This window comes from Ambystoma mexicanum, chromosome 1p (genome assembly GCF_040938575.1).
Source record: "Ambystoma mexicanum isolate Mex_15411 chromosome 1p, UKY_AmexF1_1, whole genome shotgun sequence".
In the NCBI taxonomy this organism is placed as follows: domain Eukaryota; kingdom Metazoa; phylum Chordata; class Amphibia; order Caudata; family Ambystomatidae; genus Ambystoma; species Ambystoma mexicanum.
The window spans coordinates 817,246,831-817,267,098 of NC_090921.1; the positions used below are offsets into that span (position 1 = coordinate 817,246,831).

A 20,268-nucleotide genomic window follows, 5' to 3' on the forward strand; every position below is an offset into this window, starting at 1 on the left:
ACGCCCGCACAGCACGCTCCTGATTGGCTGTCAGGCGCAGCTTCCAGACCTACCAGGAGCCGGCAGGCGTGAGCCAGCCCCAGCATGAAGGTCCACACAAAGGCCTCTGTCTGGCCTGTCCATCCATGGACACCGGGTCTTCGGTTTCTCTGCTCTGCCTCACCTTTTTACGCCATGCCTTTGCTCCTCCAGGCCCTTGAGGAACCCGCATCAGGCACCTGCAACTTACTAAGGGATACGCACAGCCTGTTCCTTCCCCACTGTGTCGCTGTGTGGTAATCATCTTCCTTGCAAAGCCCTTGTTGCCCTCTTCGCCATGCTGTTTCTGTCTCCAGATCCAAGTCCATTTTGTACTCACCTGGAATGACTTTGCTTGCCCATGTTATTTGCTCCACTTCGTGACTTTGTACGCTCTCTATCTTCTTCCTGCATTCCCATACCGGATATCCAAAAACTGCCTCTTCAACTCCCTGTGTGGGACTTGACCACCCCCCAGTTCCCCTCTTATAATCACTATCAATATTTCCATATGGATGTTGTGAGAAACCTGAAGGTGTTTCACTTACTAGTCCCCGGGGATCTGTCATCCAGGTGGCCAGGACACAGCCATCGCTATTGGATCCAGTTCCTGAGGGTGGGCCATTGGGGGAGGATCACCTGGATGAGGGGTCCTTGGGGAGTGGAGGTGGGACACTGATGGGTGAGACATGGTATCCCCCTTCTTATAGCATCTTTTCCCCATCCTACCACATAGGATACTCAGACACTCTACCTCCCGCCCCCCTTTTCTGACACAAACATTTTCTTACACCATGAAAGACAAAAGACTAATACTAAAGCTGTTTATCTGACATGTTCCAACACAAGGGTCAGGCAAAGTCAGGCAATCAAACAGAACCACACACACCTGACGGCCCTTTCCCTTCCCCACAGGGATAAAAGGTGGGACACAAGAGCAAACTACGAGCAAGGCAAACTGCACAACAAGTCAGCTATCCCAGGCCGGCAGTTCAAGAGGAGGAGAAAGGCAGCAACAACCGAGGGGGCGACAAGGAAAGAAGCATCCTTGCCCTTTTTCGACCCCGACCCACAAAGCCTCTGTAAAAGGAATCCTAAGACCGCGAACAATAGCCACTGTGTATTGAAGCAGATGTCAATGGTACACAGAACCCTCCTACACTGATGATCAAGAAAAGGGAAGATGCTTGCTACCATGGTACCTAGGAGAGCCGCAAGGAAAAGGTCAAAGTGGTCATAGAGGGGTATAGCAAACCCACTTGTACAGTCAAAAGTCTTTAACCGGCACGTTATTGCAAAGCTAAGGGAGGTGAATCCTGCATAGTAAGAAAGGAGAAGGAAACTGTGTGGTTGCCAAGAGTGAACCCGACGGAGGGAGGCCGACAGAATGGGGCGAAGCATGATGCCCCAATTAAAATTGTGTTGACAAGAGTGAACCCGATGAAGGGATGTCCACAGTGGATTGTTTAAACAGACATTAAGACTTGTAAATGCAAAATGAGAAATCTTTTGGAATAAAAGCCGTACTCAGCCCGACGGAGACAGGCTAACATTTGAGGAGGTTCTGAGCCCGGAAGAGGGAGATGTAAGGGTGAAAAGCCATCACCCAACGACTTGTGAATAACACAGGCAAAATCTTTTTAATAACATCTGAGAAGGGTCTGAGTATGGAAGAGGGGGATCCAAGGGTGAAAAGCCATCACCCAATGACTTGTGAGTGCAGCAGGTTAAATCTTATGAATAAAAGCCATAGTGAACCTGACGGAGGTAGGCTGACATTGAGAGGGGTCTGAGCCCGGAAGAGGAGGTCCCAGAGGTGAAAACCATCAACCAACATTACGAAATAGATGGAATCTTGTGAAAACAAAACCTGTAGTTAACCCGACAGACGGAGGCTGCTATTTGAGAGGCATCTGAGCCCGTAAGAGGTGGATCCAGGGGTGTAAAGCCATCACCGACCGTGCATACAGAAAGGAACTTTTTGTTTTGTTATTTTGAACCCATCAGATCCTTGTAGACAGGAGACTTTTTTGTAGAAAAGAGACTTGACCACTGAAGATCCTTATACCTGAGAACGGAACTGTAGTCTCGTGCTGGGAAACTTGAAAATGTGCTACGCTGAGGAGTTCCGCCTTGTCCCGTGTTCAAAACGTGGGGAAGGGAGACCCCTGGCTATAACATCCTTACTTATCATTTGTGAACACTTCTTTCTTTCCTGTGAACACTATCCCACACTCTTTTTGTATTTAGTTGTAAGGATTGGCAATATTTTATTTTTATTATAGGCCCTTTTATTTGACAAGATGCCGCTAGGACTGCCTTATTATTATTTGATGGTTATAGCTTGCCCCAATCTTAGATTTAGGTTTATATTAGGTGTTTTTCCAACCTACCTATACAGTTTAATAATCACTGTTGAACTGTGATCACTTGTGTCTGTCTTTACTGTTACCACCATGAATTCCTTACAACGTATAAACCCAAATATATTTGCCTGATACTATTGAATTGCCCACAGCACCACATTCTACTCTCAAATCAGGGCGTTGTAATATTTGCTTCCCTACTGTATCTGCCTGCATTGTCACACTTGCTCTATCTCTGCTGTTGTCACCACTCCTGTCTGGTTTTAATATATGTGAAATTTTAGTCTTATGTCTGAATCTCAAATCTAGATGTCTCCCACACACCATCTGCATTATGCATGTGAGCAGTTTTAATCATATGTCTGAAATTCGAATCTAGATGTCTCCCACACTCCATGTGCATTCTGTATGTGCGAAACTCTAGTCTAATTGTCTGAAGTTTGAACGTAGATGTTTTGTACTCGCCATCTGCTTTTTGCATGTGAACAATCAACAGTCAAATTCTCACTGGTCACCTACTGTATTACTTGTTTTTCAAATCTATGCTACATTGTTATCTAATGTTGTGCTTTCTGTAATCCATGTGACCTGTCCTTACTTTACATTCCATTCCCGCTCTCGCCTATATCAGCTGCTGGGTCGCCTGGTGGTATTCCAGTAGTATATCTGCCCGACCGTCCACCCCTGCGCCATGCCCATGGTGCTCTCTGTCTCCCCTATCTACTCTAACTGCTACTCTGTCACATACCTTTCCTCTCTTTCGAAGTCTGGAAGGAATAAGTTTAAGAAATCCCTCCTGGCTTCCAACACAGGCCTCCCCATTGCTGATACCTTCGTTCATGCTTCCTCCAGACAGACTATCACTGATATGCTCTTCACTGTCCCTTCTCCTGACCTATGGACTCCTCATATGGTCTCTCCCCTTTCTCCTCCTCTCCCATTAATGGTGGAACCAGATGAGAGGTTCTCTTGGCATACTTCGCATGCTCTAGGTGCATCATTAATGTCTATCATAATTGCACTATCATGGCCCAAGACTCTCATCCCAATCTCCTCCTTCTGGATAAGCATCTCCCATCTCTCATTAACTTCCTCCCCTCTCCTGCCACCCCACCTTCTGTATTCCCTTCTGCCCCTCCCTGACAGGTGTACCACGTCCCTGTACCCCTCCTCTGATATCTGTCACCTCCTTGAAGACTTTGACCTTGACATCCTTGCTCTCACTGAGACCTGGTTCAATGCCAGCCCTGTCACTGCTTTTAACGCTCTCCTTCCTGAGGGCTACAAGATCCTCTCCAAGCCCAGGACCCACCAGTCTGTTGGTGGAGTTTCCCTTGTCTACCCTGATTGGATCCCTGCAACTATCATACCCACTCAATCTCATCCCTCCTTTGAATGCCTCGTTTGTAGGCTCAGTATCTCCCATACCCTCTCCCTCACTCTCACTACTATCTACAGGCCCCCTGGTCCTACCCCCCTTTTCCTCTCTGAATGGGCGGACCTCTCCTCTATCCTTACATCTTCCCCCAAACTTCTTTTCCTGTGGGACTTTAACATTCATCTAGACTCTTCTGATGTGGCCACTGTATCTTTCTGCAACCTGTGTGACTCTCTCTCCCTCACAATTCTTCCCTGTGGTCTGAGTCACCCTGCTGGTCACACCCTTCTTGGTCTTATCTCAGCAGACATCTCTCTTTCCAACCCTCTAACTACTCCTGTCTCCTGGTCTGATCACTCTCTACTATCCTCCCATTTGGAGCTCTCTGGACCCCCGGCATTGTCTCATCCCTCACTGCCAGTCTCCTTCACCATCATTCGACCGATGAAGCGTGTGTCAGTTGCAGTATTTGCTGCCACCTTCATTCCTCCCCCCACCCACGCTTTTGACTCTCATATCGACTCATCTCTGGCTAAGCACTATCTCTCCATCTCTAACACTCTGGCATCCTTGCCCCTGCCATGAGGAGTCGCAATAAAGCCTGCCTCCAAGTGCAACTCTTGGCATGACTCTGACTTGGCTGCTCTGTAAAGCAAGTGCAGAGTTGCTGAATGGAAGTGGCAGGCCTCGGGCACATCCTCTGACAAACTGGCCTACCGCCTGCTCCAAAGGCAATATCGACTCTCCATCTGCTCTAAGAAAATGGCTCATGTCCAAGTCTGCATCTCTGGGGCAATCAACAACACGGCTGAACGTTTCAAAATCTGCAAGGAACTTGCCAATCCTACTGTAGTCTCCTTTTTTCCTCTTGCCTCCCAGGCCCTGTGCACTGCGCTGGCCTCCCACCTCTCCACCAAAAGGCAGGACATCCTGTCCTCTCTCTTCTCTACTCCCCTCCCCACTCCTCCTCCTCTCCTGCTTCTCCTTGCCCCCCACCTTACCCCTTACTCTCCTCCTTCTCTTCCATTACATCGGAAGAGGTATCTAGTGTAGTCCGCTCTATGAAAGTCTCCTCCAAACAGGTGCTCCCCTGCTCTTCTAGAACTATAAAGGACACCATCTCCTCTCTATCCCCTGCCTTGGCTGACTTCTGTAACCATTCCTTTGCAGCTGGCTCCTTCCCACAACCCCTCAAGCATCCCCTTGTACACCCACTTTTAAAAAAGCAGTCTGCTGACCCTGCCTGCCCTGCCAACTATCGACCTTTCTTGGCTAAACTCCTGGAAAAGTTGGTCATCCCGCAACTGACCCTCCACACTGAATGTGTTGACTGTTTACAGAGGCACGGAAACTGCTCTTCTGAACACCCGTGATGACCTGCTCTCAAATCTTGATTCCAACTCTCCCTCTGTTCTGATCCTCCTTGATCTTTCCTCTGTCTTTGACACAGCCAACCACGTCATCCTCATAAATCATTTCCATGACACCCTCGGCATTGACGACCGGGCACTGGCCTCACTGACCTCTTTCCTTTCTAATGGACCTTCCCAAGTGAATCTCTGCCTTTTCCTCTCCTCCACCTCCCTCTCTACCAGAGGCGTTCCTCAGGTTTCTATCCTATCGTCGTGGCTTTTCAACATTTACCATGCCCCTCTGGCCCACTTGATCTCCACCTTCTCTCCTCACTTCCAGTATTATGCTGATGACACACAGCTTTCCTTCAAGCTTCCCTCCGCTTCCTCCTCTTCTTCCTCTCTCATACCTGACTGCCTGACTGCTATTCAGACATGGTGTTCTTCTAATGATCTCTGCCTTACTGCCAGTAAGACGGAGATCCTTCTCATTGGGATGCCTGATCCCTGTTTCCCCCCCACTCTCTGGCCTCCATCCTTGAGCCCCCTCCCCTTACCCACTTATGAGGGAAAAACCCGGGGGTCCTCTTCGACTCCTCTCTCTCCTTCTCCCCTCACATCACGGACCTTGCCAAGAAGTTCAACTTTCTGCCCCTCCTCCTCAGAGGCATTCTCCCTTTCCTCTACTTTCCCCAAAAGCTCAATGTCTCCACAGCTCTGGTTCTCTATAGGCTTGACTACTGCAGTAGCCTCTTCGTCAATCTACCTCTTTCCTCCCTTCACCCCCTTCAACTCATCCAGAATAGGGCAGTGAGACTTATCCTTGGCATTAAGGCCAGGGACTGCATCTCTCTGGCCCAAAAATCTCTCCACTGACTCCCAGTTGCTGCTAGCATCCAATTCAAGACACTCTGCATCATCCACAAGGCTTACTTGGGCCTGGGACCCCGCTACATCCAACTTTCACACCCTAAATACCTCCCTGCTATAGTCCTTTGGTCCTCTAGCTCTAACTCTCTGCTGATCAGACACTTCTCCAAGCAGAGAGTGGGGGGTAGAATTCTTTCCTCAGCAGGAGCATCCCACTGGAACGGCCTCCCAGCCCCTCTCAGACTTGAGACAGATCTCCTTAAATTTCGGAAACTTCTCAAGACTTTCCTTTTCACCTCCTCCTTCCCTCTCCCCCTACCCTGCTAAACTGTCCCCTGCCGCTGTGCCTGGTGCCTGGACCCTTATGTCCCAAACTGGACCCAGGCCCTCCTCATCTAGTCGCCACAGTATCCCTCACCAGCACTTGGCCTTGGGCACCCTTTCCTAACCAGCCTGCACTTGGCCCACCTCCCCCCTGCACTAGCCTACCCTTACCGCTTCCTTCCCTGGCACCTGCCCTCCCGGACCTCCTTTTTGCACTTGCCCAAATCTTGGGCCCCCTTCCCTCCTGCACTTCTCCCCCCTCCCTCACACCTTCCCTTCCTCTCTGACCTTCCCCCTCCCAATTGCACTTATTGCCAACTGCACTCGCACAATCAGAATGTCACAAGGCCTAGTAGGACCGCTCCACATTTTTATTGCTTCTCTGTCCCCTTCCCCATTGTTTTGTGGTGCCTTGAAACACTTGTGTATAGACACCGTACAAATGTTCAATAAATAAAAATAAATTAAAATAAGGCCTAAAAAGGCACAAACAGGTGAGGTCCTTGTCTTCTTCCTTCCTTTGGTGAGGACGCCGGCAATGAAGATGCCAAAGGATGACTGGTCAAATAGGTAATGAGGAGAACAGCTGAGTGGCAGCACCTGGTCATGTGTCCAGCCACCTCCTCAGTGCTGTCTGCATGGAGCTGGCCTGGGTTCCTTAAGTTGCTGCCTGGAAGGCACAAAACCTGATGGTGGGGGCGAGCAACTGAGTGGCAGGGCCTGGTCACGTGACCAGCAGCCTCCTCACTGCTGTCTGCCTGGAGCTAGCTTGGAGTTCTGAAGCAGCTACCTGGAAGGCATACAACGAGTAAGTGTCCTTGACAACTCGCACATGCACCAAAGTATTAATTACACGTTTGTAATGTACACAATAAGCATTTTAACAAAGCAGCCAGAAGTTATCCATTTGTCTTTTTTAATGATGGTATGTCGGTAGGGTGCCAACACATGTTTCGACCCTCCCACAGTGTCCTCTTCAGGGCGTTTCTGGTTCCTTACTAAAATCACGCTATATGCGATGTTCTGAATCTTCCCTTGTTTATGCCTGCTGGTTGCTCATTGCCCTTCTGTTTACATGCACTTGTGTGCCCTCATTATCCTGCAATCTCTTTCCAATACTAGTCTTTGTGCGCGGCTGCGCCCCAAATAGCCCAGTGGCATGCTCTGAGCAGCACCCATTCTAGCTATTGAAAGAGACACTGGGGCGAAAGTTGCCCCCTCCTTCCCACCTCGATCGGTACACCACTGCTCTTTTGGGGGTGATTTTCCAAGTCCCACAGAGTATCAAAGTAAGGCTGAGCCATTATACACTTTACTTTTATTCTTTGTTACATTCTCCTCCATATGAGCTCTTTCAATAGCCAGAATGGGACATTTGGTAATGGGACACCTGGGTGCCAAACGGGAAAGGTTCCCGCTGGAAGGACAATGAGGGTGCCGAGCAGCCCAGTGTTCCTGCTCAGCACCCTCAATGTCCTGGCAGCAGGACACCTTTCCCATTCGGCAACTTCATTGTCAATGAGGGTGCCGAACGGGGGAGGTGTACCTTTGGACAGTGTCCCGCAGAGCTCTGGGTAGCACAGTGGCTCTCCTGAGAACCGCATTGCAATGTGAGCCATTGGGCAGTGATGGGAGGGAGAGGGGACTATTAGCAGGGACTTTTGCCCCTTAAGAAATGTGAATAGGGGTGATCAGAAATGTAAAGGGTGCATAATGCTGCATGCTTCAGGAAATAATGGCTCCGGCTTTAAACCCAAGAGGGCTGTAGTGTAAAGTATATGCAAATTAGGAGGTTTGCATGTATTTTGCCCCGCAGAGCCTGGACAGAGCTGTAATAGCTGAGTTTCTTTCATCTGTAATGATCCTGCAGTTTAATGTTTTTTCCTGTGTGTTAAAATCTCATCTGTCACTAATGCTACCCAAAAAGTTGATTGTGGGGTTTTGGGGTCACGCAGATGACACATATGCAATCATATGCACTGCATTTGGGGGGGAAAGTAGCAGGGCTTTTTTCGTGGCTCGCCTCACCACTATTGCAATGCTGGATACTCCCCTGCCAAAGAGTAAAAACATTTTGCCTGTTTTTACTATTTAATTTTCGTCTCTTTCTTTGTAAAACTGTTTTTTCGAAATGCTATTGTTGTTGGTCCACTGCAGACAATCACCACTATTAACAAAATGACCCCCTTTTAAGGTTCATTTTCCAGCCCCTCCGATCAGAGAAAAAGGTGATACAGACACACAGGGGTGTTGCTAGGTCTGGAAAAGATCCAGGGCTTCACTAATGTCGGGAATGTCAGGACTCGGGGCTAGCTAGACTTTTGGTTGTAGCCCCTGAGCTTCTATCCGGGGTTACAACCAAAAGACCTGGTGCTATAGAGCCCATTTGCCCGCCCCACCCCCCGCACCACTCTAGCAACGCCTCTGAAGACACGCCTGCCTTAAGCACTTTTTTCAGATCCGGGCCATTTTCATCATTTTCGCAGGTGGAGTGGAATACTGCACTGGATGCCTTGCATTCTCGCTCCTCCTGCAAAAACGTTTGGTTTAACGCTAGCACGCACCAACGATTCAGAAAAGAAGTCAAGACCCACCTCTTCAAGCAGTCGCTCCTCCTGAACACCTAGGCCATCACGTTGCCCCTCGCGTCACCTGACTCACTTAATGCCACCACCCCTTTTTCTCCCCGCCGCCCGGTCCTGCTGTACCCCTTCTCTGTGCCCCTCTGTATCCAACCCCCGCTCTGTATCTGTTCTGTGCTCCTTTATGCATCTGTAATGTTGTATACCTCTGTAAAGCGCTATTTTTGCTCCTCTAAGCTAGGTATGCGCTTAATAAATACCATAATAATAGTAATAATACTTAGCAGGATATTTTCATGCTGGTGTTAAACAAATAGATTTCCTCGGAATCCGCCTATACGGAATCCACAGCTGCTAATATCAGGCAGATTCCATAGGACACCATTCTATGTGCCTCCCGCAATCATTAATTGGAAGAGGTATTTACCGCTATTGCAAAACGAAGTGCACAAAAGGGGTTAACCTGGAACTGTCAGGTAGAACCCCTTTTTCACTGCGTCTTGGGAATGAAGAAAATTGCGTGGAGAGGTCAGCATTGCAAGAGAGTGCAAATGGAGCCGGCCTCCTTCATGCAATCTGCTCTTCACCTCAATAGAAACTTTACACCATTGCGTTGAGGCATGCAGATCCCACAAACGATCTCTGATTGTACCTCGGTTGCCAGGTGCCCTTTGGGTGCCTCCTACTATCCCTCCCCCTTTCCACTGCCTCCGATTCCTCTGAGCATCTAACACATCCCAGCTCAGCTGCCTAATAATACCCCATTACCAGTGCCACCTCATTCACTGCATGTCAATGAAGAAGAACAAACCAATGCTGACTGCCAGGGTAGGGGTGATGCCCAGAACGGTCTCTGCTGAAAACAACTCAGTGGACGGCACAGCTTCCCCAAATACACGCAGATACCCCAGTCTATGAACACAACCCACGCGCGTTTATCATTTGGAGTGGAACGAATCCGTGTATTCATTGTCATCTGCTAAATATCAAACTCCCCCCACACCGCAAAATGGAACGGTCCAGTGATCCTGTGTGATGATGTGTAGAAGCGGCTGCTGAGCATCCTTTTGGTACCCAGGATCTGCCTCCTCCTGCATCCCCGTCGGGGCATCATTGGTGCAAGCGCACACACGCACACGCAGGCGTGAGAAGCGGACCAGCGAACTGGGGGCCACCGCCGTGAATACGACAGGGACCCCAGGGCTTCAAAGGCCACAAGAACAGGTAAGGCGAGCAAGGTGCCGGCTCCTACCTCACACTGGCAGGGCATCCCTGCTCGAGACACCCGCACATACACACACCGCCCAGCACAACGGGGGCAACCCAGAGATAACGCTACCTCATCGCCGCCCTCTCTCACCTTCTCCCCTTTTTGTTCCACCTGACCATCTAAGCGCCAGTCCTCGGGTATTTCTGCACCAGGCACACATGTGTTGACGCGGAAGAAGTCCTCTACTCTGCACGCTGTGGCCATTTTGTCCTGCAATCCGTGTCCCCGGCAGTGGCCCCCTCCTCCCCGTCACCTGTCATCTTCCAGCTGTAGTATAGGCGGCCACTGCAGTGTTTCAGCCCACTAGGGCGCCACGTCTGGCATCGCCCGTGGCTTCGAGGGGACGCAGTGTGTATTAAGGAATATGACCTTGGCCACCGTAGTCTGATATTGCAGTGCACGAAGCGCGTGTCAGAGAAAAACAATGACTCGACGCCTCGAATGGGTCTTCGAAAACCATGTTGGACACACTGACAAGAAAATTGTAATTGTAATGCCTTAACACCCAGAGGTTTCTAATCGCGGACCGGGGGATCGAACCTGTGCTGTTCCGCTCCGTCTTGCTTCCAAGAGGAACGCGTTGCCCCTTATCGCTGCATCCATCCCCACAAACACCCCAGTGGCGTTCACGCCATTCCATTCTTAATATTCTGCTAATTAAAACAACGTGTGTTGGTAGGTTGAAGGGAGTTGGTCGGGCGAGTAGTATTTTAACACCACACATGCGTCGCATCTCCATATGGCCCGCATTCCGCGGGTAGAGGGCGAGGGCGCCCCCCGTGCCCTTGCCCCCGTATCGGGTATTTGAAGCAGCTGGCTTGCTGACAGCCCACGAATGAGCGGTGTATCCCTGTCGGTTGCGACACCTTGGGGATGTGAGTGACTGCTGGAAGAGCGAGTGCAGAGGTGGTACGGCGCACTGGCTTTCGAGACCACACTGACCCCCTTCCCCCGATATGTTACCGTATTTATAGTAGGAACAGCTGTCAACGCGCAGGGGCTAGAGATGGGGATGTGGGCCACCCTCTGTCCCCAAGGGCGAGACCCTGGCAACCATCCGTGGAAGTGCCACCCAAAACATGCCACTGCCCGGGGGAGGGGCGGATATTAGGATCCACCGCGGTTTAGCACCCAGGCCCCCACCCGCTCTGCCGCTCGCGATCTCGCTCGGCTTCCAGTTTTAGAGTGTCCGACAGTCCGAGGTGTCCTGGAACAGCGTGGGGGGAGGGGCGGTTGAGCAGTTAATGACCTTGTTGCTGTGCGATGCAAGGTGGTGCGTTTCATCGTTCTGCCAAATATTCCGCTTCGAAGCAAGGGCACTTCCCATGTGCCTTTTTATTTTCTGTGATGACAGATCGCCAGTTCATATCCCCGGATGCTTGTTGCATCTCCGGCTTACGGTGACCTTGTCGGAGGCAGCGCTCGCATCCCGAAGCCGGGCGCCCCCGTATGGGAAAAGGCGGCGGCATTTCCTTAAAGAAGGACGTGAATAACGTACCAGGGTGTTCCCAGCTGGGACTCACTTTTATGGTGCCCAAAGATATTGGCTTCATTAAAAACAAACAAAACACACACATCAACAAGATCTAGAGCTGCACATGTAAGCACCCCTCTGGTCGTGGGAGGCAGACACACATCTCTTTTGCCAGGTCACCCACCGCACTTCGGAGATGTGCTCAGCGTTTTGATGTTATATTATGTTAATACGCTTCGATACTGCGCCCATCACAACCGCAGTGCTCTTACGTTGCCACAAGGCCTTTGGCGCCCGCAAACAAGTACAGCAGCTTTGCTAGAAAGGCATTAGGTGCCTAATAGTGTGTGGCATTGCAGTGCGGATGGGCTTTCGGCTCCAGGTCACAGCAGGGGTGTGTATATTTGCATTTGTATTTCTTTATTTGTATAGCGCGCCTGGCCCAAGGGCATCTTGCAGTGCCATTGGTGTCTCAATCAGGCTTTCATTGCAGTGCACCCGAGTCCGTTGCCTCATAGTGGTTCGTGCTGTTGCAGTCTGCCCGAGGCCTCACTGTTACGAGGCAGCCTCTGGCCCTGGGGATCTTGCTTCAGCAGCCTTTATTTGCGCCAGTTATGTACTTCTCAGGAGGGGGCCATGCGTAACACGCCTTCCACAGCTTTGCGACCTTGCTTGGCATGCTTGTTCAGCTGCAGCCCAGTCCCATCGCATCAAAGCCAAAAAGAAAATGCAGTATCAGAGTTGGTAACATGGGCATTTTTTCTCGTTTCTCTTTTCATTTAATCCACTACAATTGCTGTCCAAAGCTTTGCATAATTGCAATCTCCGACCCCACTCTTAAAGCACACTACAATAGAACTATTCTGTTGTATACATTAAGCCGGTTAAGATAGCTCAGCGGGTTGAGCGCTCACTGCTGCGATCTGAGCGTGATCTGCAGGTCGCAGGTTCGAATCCTGGCAAGGGCAACTCAGTCTTTCATCCTTCAGAGGTTGATAAATGAATACCAACACAGGTTGGGTGATATTGTATGTAAATATGTGCTCTGTAAAGTGCTTCGGATTAAGGCGCTATACAAATAACACAACATATTCTGTAAGGAAGCAAAATAAAAAAAATAAACATTATTAAGACAAGGCAACAACTAATGTGTGCCCTATCATAAACACTCATCAGCCATGCTCTAGGGTGCATCTAAAAACATAAAAAACAGACATAATTACATGTCCCCCTTTCTATCTCTGAGCATCCCTGTCACTCTAACAACCAGCACCACTGTTATGTTCGTGTGCACTGTCAATCAATCATACGTTGTCTCTGAGTTTCCACTACATAGACAGCCTCTAGTACCTCCCATACCTTAGGCACACCCCCAGTCAGTGTCAGCAGCAACTTGTCAGTCCTTGGCATATTTCTCCCAATTGGCACCTTGTATGGTGAATACCTGGTCTCACTCGTAGGCCATTGAGGACAACTGGCAGCCTCTCACTCGACTGTGTGCCTTTCACATCCATCTGCTTCAACAGCGCCTTCTTTAGCTCCTGTTTCTTTTTCAACGAGTCATTCAATTGTCCACGCAGTCCTGTCACTCATCTTTGGCCACGGGCCACCAGGCCATCTCTGTCAGCTGCTGATACCCATTGTCTTGCTCTTTTTCCGCATTCATTTATTGCATCATTTGTTCATCCTCCCCTTGCAGGTCTGCCAGGAGCTGCCCACATTTCCCTTGATCCTCCGTCTTGCCCTTCTGTAGGATCATCTTCGTCACTTTAATCTGTGGGTCCTCCACCACACGCCACTCCTGATCTTCTATGCATGCCAGTGGCTGCAGATGTAGGTCATTGCCAGGTGTCATGGGCCACTCTCGACAAGATGGGATTATCTTAATTATTCTCAGAGCCAACACCACAGATTGTAATTCACCATACTGTGCTCGGTTCCCCCCAACACCATCGAGTCATGCAGCTACTGCACTGATCACCTTCTTTATATGTGGGCACGTCAATGTCCTTCTCTGGTGCACATGCCCTGAAAACATCCTGGTAGGTTTTGACAGTCTCTGACTTGCATTCATGTGGTTCGTCTGACACTACCCCTTCCACTGGCATTTTCTCACTGTCCCATATAAGGTGCACACTGCACAGTTACCCATCCTTCCAAAATCCAGTTTATTTCTTGCCCTTCTGTCTCCCCCCATGCTGTCAGGACCCTGTTTGTATGTGTCAGAATGTTGGTGGTACTCTTAGTAGCGGCCATCGCCATAACCATTGGGACTACCTGTAACCTGCCTCTCTCTCCCTGCAGGCACCTATATGTCAAATCTGTCTTCGCACCCCCTATTTCCAGAATGTCCTCCTGCCCCTCTGTTGCACACAGTTGCCTCACGGGTACCCAGCCAGCATGTGTCTCCACACCGCCCTCTTCCTCCCCCACCGCTTTTTTGGAAATACATAGAGCCGCCCCCACAGCATTCTGCGTCACTCAGCATTTCCTATCTTCATCACCTTTGTGATATCTTGGGGCTTTGCTTGTGGTTCACGATCTCCCTCGTCCTTTCCCTGTGGTTCTCTTTGTAACTGCTGTCCCTGGGCGATCCCCACATCCCAATTGTCCACCATGTTCCTAAACCTCTCCACCACTGCCCTGGACCCTGATTTATATGACAGGTCTGCCCCTCCTACCGCCTATTAAGTGGAGCGGCGTCCACCATATTGTAACTGTCCCCGGTATCGACCACACCGCAAGTTAACTCAGGCTTCCGAGCTCACACTCTTCCCTGTGCCTTCTACAGCATCGTTTTCTCCACGACCAGCGCTCTGACTATATCACAGGTGCCTAAGAATGCTCTGACCCAATTGTAGTCCTGTAGTGACCCTTCGAACCCTGTACCACTCTAGCACTCCCGGGCACTTTCTCTGTGGGAATCCTAGAGTCCCTGGAGAAGGTTACATGTGATTATAATGAATTGAGAAATAACACATTTCTACTGAAGATAAATATGGATTTTATTTTAAATTGCCCCCCGAAAACCCTGTTTACCCATGCTTCTGACCCCACCTCAAACCACCCCACACATTTTAACTCATTTCCCCACCTCCTAAATATTTAACATTCAGTATTTTTTTCAGAAAATTGCATTCGTTATTTCCTATTTGATATAATCACTGCATACCTCTGAAGACTCCAGAGTCCCCGAGTCAAGCATGCAACAGATACAGCAAAAAACACTTTTTTCACTTACCTGCCATATACCCCAGTTGCACACGTGAGGAAGGGGAGCTCCCGGATATTGGCACCAATATGTTATAGGCTCGTCCTGCTCCCCCACGACCTCTTGGGCACTCAGACACAAATAATACACAGGAGACCAGAAGTACAGAGAAATGGCATGTAATACATTCAGACCAGCACATAGGAGGGCTGCTCACTGCCCTACCCCCCACACCGTCAGGTGTGGCTCATCCTAATATACAAATGGAGTGGCTAAAACCATTCTCCACCCATGAAACAGCATGTATAATAACAAAAAGGTCAATTCTAAAGAAAAGGTGTAAGGAGTATAATCGCAGTTGCAAAATGCTTCCTCTGTCATATCTGGGAGGCAGCCTCTGGCTTTGGGGATCTTGCTTCAGCCGTCTTTGTCACGTTAGCCACGTACTTCTCAAGGGGGGGGGGGCATGAGCGAGCCAGGCATCCTGAGGCGTAACTTGCATTCCACAGCTATGCAATCTTGCTTGGCACAGTTGTTCAGCTGTAGCCCCGTCTCATTGCATCAGAGGAGCCTCAGAGGAAACCAAAAAGAAAATGCAGTATCAAAGTTGGTAACACTCACCCTGGGCCCTGATCATTCACTGGTATTAAACCTTGAATAGGCTTTTGGAAAGGGGTAGTTTATAACGTGCCACAAAAGCCACTCAGGGGCCATGGGACAGCAAATCTTCGTATCGTCAGGGGGTCAAGCGCCCCTGTTGCCCACAATATGGGGAGACAATGTGATGGGGCATGCAACTCCAAATAGTGTGAGGATTTGTGGTAGCACTGGACTTTGACCCTGGATGATGTGAGTGCACTCCAAGTTTCCTTGTTTCATTGCATAACTCGTGAGGTTTATCATTCTGCTCCCTGGTCCTTTTTCAGTGGGGATATTTGTGACAAATCAACTTCTGGGGCACCAGTGTTCCGGGGATGAATATCGTTTTCTAAACCATCAATCAGCCCCACACCTCTAAAACAACACACCCTTTAAAGGAATGCAGAGGACAGACAGTTTCAAAGAAGGAAAAGGGATGCACTCTGGATACTGACAGGAGGGCAGTAGGTATAGTAATTAATCACAATAGTTCAAGGAGACTTGGCTACAACACAAAGGGAGCAATGACTTGTAAAATGTCACTAGGGGCCTCCAGAGAAGGACCAGGGGGACAGAACCACAATGTACTGTGTGCTGTAACAGTTCTTGGTGCTTGACAGGGTCGATTCGGTTTCAGGGTGCTTTGCAGCTTCTGCGACTTAGTTCAATACGGGAGACAGCTGCGGGTATCAAGTGGCAGGCAATTCGGTGAGTGAAGCTGCATGGATAGCTGTAGGCTGGCCTACACAGCGGCTCAGGGTCAGGAATCGTTGTCTCAATGCTGGTTGGTGGTTCTTAAGCACTGGTCGAGGTGTCTCGAGCGGTTTTAGCGACTGCAGTGTAACAACAGTCAACGGTGCAGTTGGTTGCAGCTCGAGGGACTCGACTGACATGAAAATGTCCTTTAAGGCAGATGTCGGTAGATGCTTGCTGATGCACTCCTTCTAGCTTCTTGGCGGGGCTAGAGTCATCCTTTAAGGTGGATGGCCCAAAGCTGGTGAGAGTGTAGCAGGCAACTGCCTTGTCCTTGGTTGGGTTCAGAGACTTTCTGGCACTTCCCACATTGGAAGCTTGCTGCAGAGCCTAGCAGGGCATGCTGTGTGCTGGCTGGTTACCGGTTCTGGAGCTGCTGGAAGGTCCTCTGGTTTCAGTATCTCCCTCTGTTCCCTGGGAAATGTTTACAGGAGGGATCTTGCTGCCCTGTTGGAGGTCATGGCCTTCCTTACCTGGCAGAAGATGTAAGACAGACTGTACCTTCAGCCAGATTCCAATGGTGAGTTCTTCTTGCTACTCCTTGTGAAGTCTTCAGATGGTCTTCCAAAAAGAAGGCTTTGACCCTCTTTTAAAGCCAAAATGGACCACAGAAATTGGTGTAGGCTAAGCCTACCTCAATGAACCAATCCTGGGTCCCAACCAACAATCTCCTGTATGCATGAGATCATAATCAGAGTGCTTTGCAACAGAAAAGGTAAAGGGGTGAAAACCCTTAATACTAAGTCCCACCCACCGTCCTGTCTGTTGTGGGCTGGCTTCAGGTTGACACAGTGCACATGAAAGGGTGTTGGGGTTTCCTGTCTCTTTTGTTAGCCTCTACGGCCAGGCCCCATGTGTGCCTGTTTGAATTAAACGCTGATGATTAGTATTCACATGGTGCCACCAGCTACAGAGCTAAACAAAAGGACAGGGCTGGTCCATGGTGCCTTTGTTAGTCAATTAGGCTGGCCATGAAAGGGTGAACGTTTGCCCCTCCCCCTTCTGAGTTTACCTGGTGTACTCCTGGCTGTCCTATCCCAACTAAATAATACAGGGGGGATTGCGCCTGTATGCTGTGTCCCCACAGAGTACACAGGTCTATGTGTATGGCGTTATACAAACAAGGAGCTGACCTCATCCCGGTAAAAATATTCTTCTTATTATAACACACACTATTTCTTCCAGTGTGGTACTCTGCGAGCAGAAGGCTTAAGACTAATTCACCTATAAACCAATGAATGTTGAACCCAAATGCTCTGGATATCTGACTAATTTGATATCCCAGGCTACCCCGAAGCATTCAGTGTTGATGCCTTGGAGCGAAAGACAATACATAAAGGAAAATACTGTAATAGCTCAGTGGCTATTTATTAGTTTTACAGTTGTTGTCTAACACATGAACATGATCTCCCAAAGGAGCATTTACAAAGATGATACTTTCAAAAAGAAGCAGTGGTCATTAAAATGCACAATAAAGTACATCAGATAGTATAGAACATATACTCTGGTGTTGGCAAGAAATAAACATTTTCAAACACAAACCATCCACAAGGTGTATAGCTGAACGAACAGTCTATCTAATGAAAAATAAAGCAAAACAAAAGAAAGGAAAAACGAAGCAAAAACCCCAACACGTCCTGGTTGTGTATGATAGGGCAAAGCAACCAAATGCAACCCCCACCAGAGTCTGGTGTGTTTGTGGCCACGGCCAAAGAACCAAATGTCAAGTCCTAAGGTTTGGAGCCCAGGGCATACGTAGTTCCAAACCAGTGCCAACGGTCAGGTCCTCCTGGTGACTTGGAGGATCAGCTGATGGGAGTTTACAAAGAGATCAATCCTAGGTCAACGTCGGTGGTTGTATTCCTGCTGATTTTGAAAAGTGGGCTGTATAGCAATTACGTGTCCAATAAGGCTTTTCGGCGGGCAGTGAAGGCTACCTTCATCTGGACATGCGGATGTCGCTTTCAGACAAGCTGAGAGTCATGTCAGAAGTCGGCGTGTGCGTCAATCAAAATTTCAAAATCAGCAGGAATACAACCACCGACGTTGACCTAGGATTGATCTCTTTGTAAACTCCCATCAGCTGATCCTCCAAGTCACCAGGAGGACCTGACCGCTGGCACTGGTTTGGAACTACGTATGCCCTGGGCTCTAAACCTTAGGACTTGACATTTGGTTCTTTGGCCGTGGCCACAAACACACCCGACTCTGGTGGGGGTCGCATTTGGTTGCTTTGCCCTATCATACACAACCAGGAAGTGTTGGGGTTTTTGCTTTGTTTTTCCTTTCTTTTGTTTTGCTTTATTTTTCATTAGATAGACTGTTCGTTCCGCTATACACCTTGTGGATGGTTTGTGTTTGAAAATGTTTATTTCTTGCCAACACCAGAGTATATGTTCTATACTATCTGATGTAATTTATTGTGCATTTAAATGACCACTGCTTCTTTTTGAAAGTATCATCTTTGTAAATGCTCCTTTGGGAGATCATGTTCATTTGTTAGAACAACAACTGTAAAACTAATAAGCAATAGCAACACTGGATGCTTCGGGGTAGCCTGGGATATCAAATTAATCAGATATCCAGAGCATTTGGGTTCAACATTCATTGGTTTATAGGTGAATTAGTCTTAAGCCTTCTGCTCGCAGAGTACCACACGGGAAGAAATAGTGTGTGTTATAATAAGAAGAACATTTTTACCGGGATGAGGTCAGCTCCTTGTTTGTATAACAGCGTTTTTGATGCCCTTAACCTGACCTTCCCAATACATAGGGCCTTCCCTTCGGTTTACCTATGTGTATGGCGTGCAGTGAGCATGGGAAAATGTGTGGGAATTAGCCCCACACATTTTCCAGTGGTTGACCTACTAACATTCAATTTCATGTAAAAAGTCTTTAAAAACCAGGCGGGTGCACAGTCACTGTGCAGATGGTCGAATTCCTCATAATTTCCCCCCTCAAGTGTTCTGCATGAGGCTGTCTGTGCATAGCAGTGCCTCCACATGTCCTGTTGTGTGGGCAGGGATCCCGTTTGTGTATGTCACTGCAGTCAGTGTCTCTGGCACCTGTATATGTGAACGGCAGAAATAAACTAAAGGAAACTCTCGTTCAAGAACTATATTTAGGGTGACAAGATTTTTTTTAAAAACCTGGGACGGGCAATGAAAATAGAAGTAGGACTAAAGTAAATATACATACCACTTTAGACCTACTTCTATGTCCTTGTCCTGTTGCGGAGGGATGGAGAGTGGGCGAGGAAGGGGGATGCTAACAGGCAAACTCATCTCATTGGAGCAGAGTGCCGGGGAGGGGAAGGGGAGGAAATGGGGGCATGAAAAGCATTTCACACCCCCATTCGCACAGGAAAAGTTGCGCTGGGACCTGATTTCGGGATTTCGAAATCGGGTCCCGGCGGAAAAAAGGACCGGAGGCGAAACCCCGGAGGGGGTTTATAAAATAAAAAATCTCCCGGGACCCCGGGACATCGGGTGATTCCCCTGCACTGTCCCGGGAAAACCCGGACGTCTGGTCACCCTAACTATATTGCACAACATGTTTATTGCTGTTACCTTTTGTTACATCATAAGGCATGTAACGCTCCACCTGTTTACTACATTTTTCTATCTTTCTTCTAACATTTCATCAGGGTTCTGGATCCATGGGAGAGATCTTATTCATTGGTATAGCTCGGATTAGAGGGGCGCAGTGTAAATATTGAATGACATAACCTAGCATTTCTAAAACACGTTTAAGTGAAAGACATGGTTCACCTTTTGATGGAAGGTGTACCCTCAAATCCTGAAAGAAAATCAGCGGTAGGAAGACCTCCGAAAGCCGCACAGGTGAAGTGGCACAATAATCAGGGGGAAAGGGCGCAGCTGCACTCGGATCTGTGGGTGATCTATAAGGGACTAGTTTAGGGAATATACACAAGCGATTGTTACTTTGCTCCCCAATCCTGCTTCTTCTCCCATTTCAATCATTCTCTTGTTTCTGGAAGGTACTAAACTGGGAGCCTAGCAAGTCCAATAC

General features: G+C 48.8%; 1 protein-coding gene and 1 long non-coding RNA gene across 2 annotated transcripts in view; one reads left to right on the forward strand and one right to left on the reverse strand.

Moving 5' to 3' along the window:
• The window catches only part of LOC138581253 (uncharacterized), a 73,371-nt gene extending 62,877 nt beyond the window's left edge, over window positions 1-10,494 (reverse strand). Inside the window, exon 1 of the long non-coding RNA XR_011304485.1 lies at window positions 10,251-10,494. This is a non-coding gene — a long non-coding RNA (uncharacterized lncRNA). The remainder of the gene's footprint in view (window positions 1-10,250) is intronic.
• SV2A (synaptic vesicle glycoprotein 2A) overlaps window positions 9,932-20,268 on the forward strand; it is a 571,381-nt gene continuing 561,044 nt past the window's right edge. Inside the window, exon 1 of the mRNA XM_069652429.1 lies at window positions 9,932-10,114. The gene's annotated coding sequence lies outside the window, so the exon portion shown is untranslated. The remainder of the gene's footprint in view (window positions 10,115-20,268) is intronic.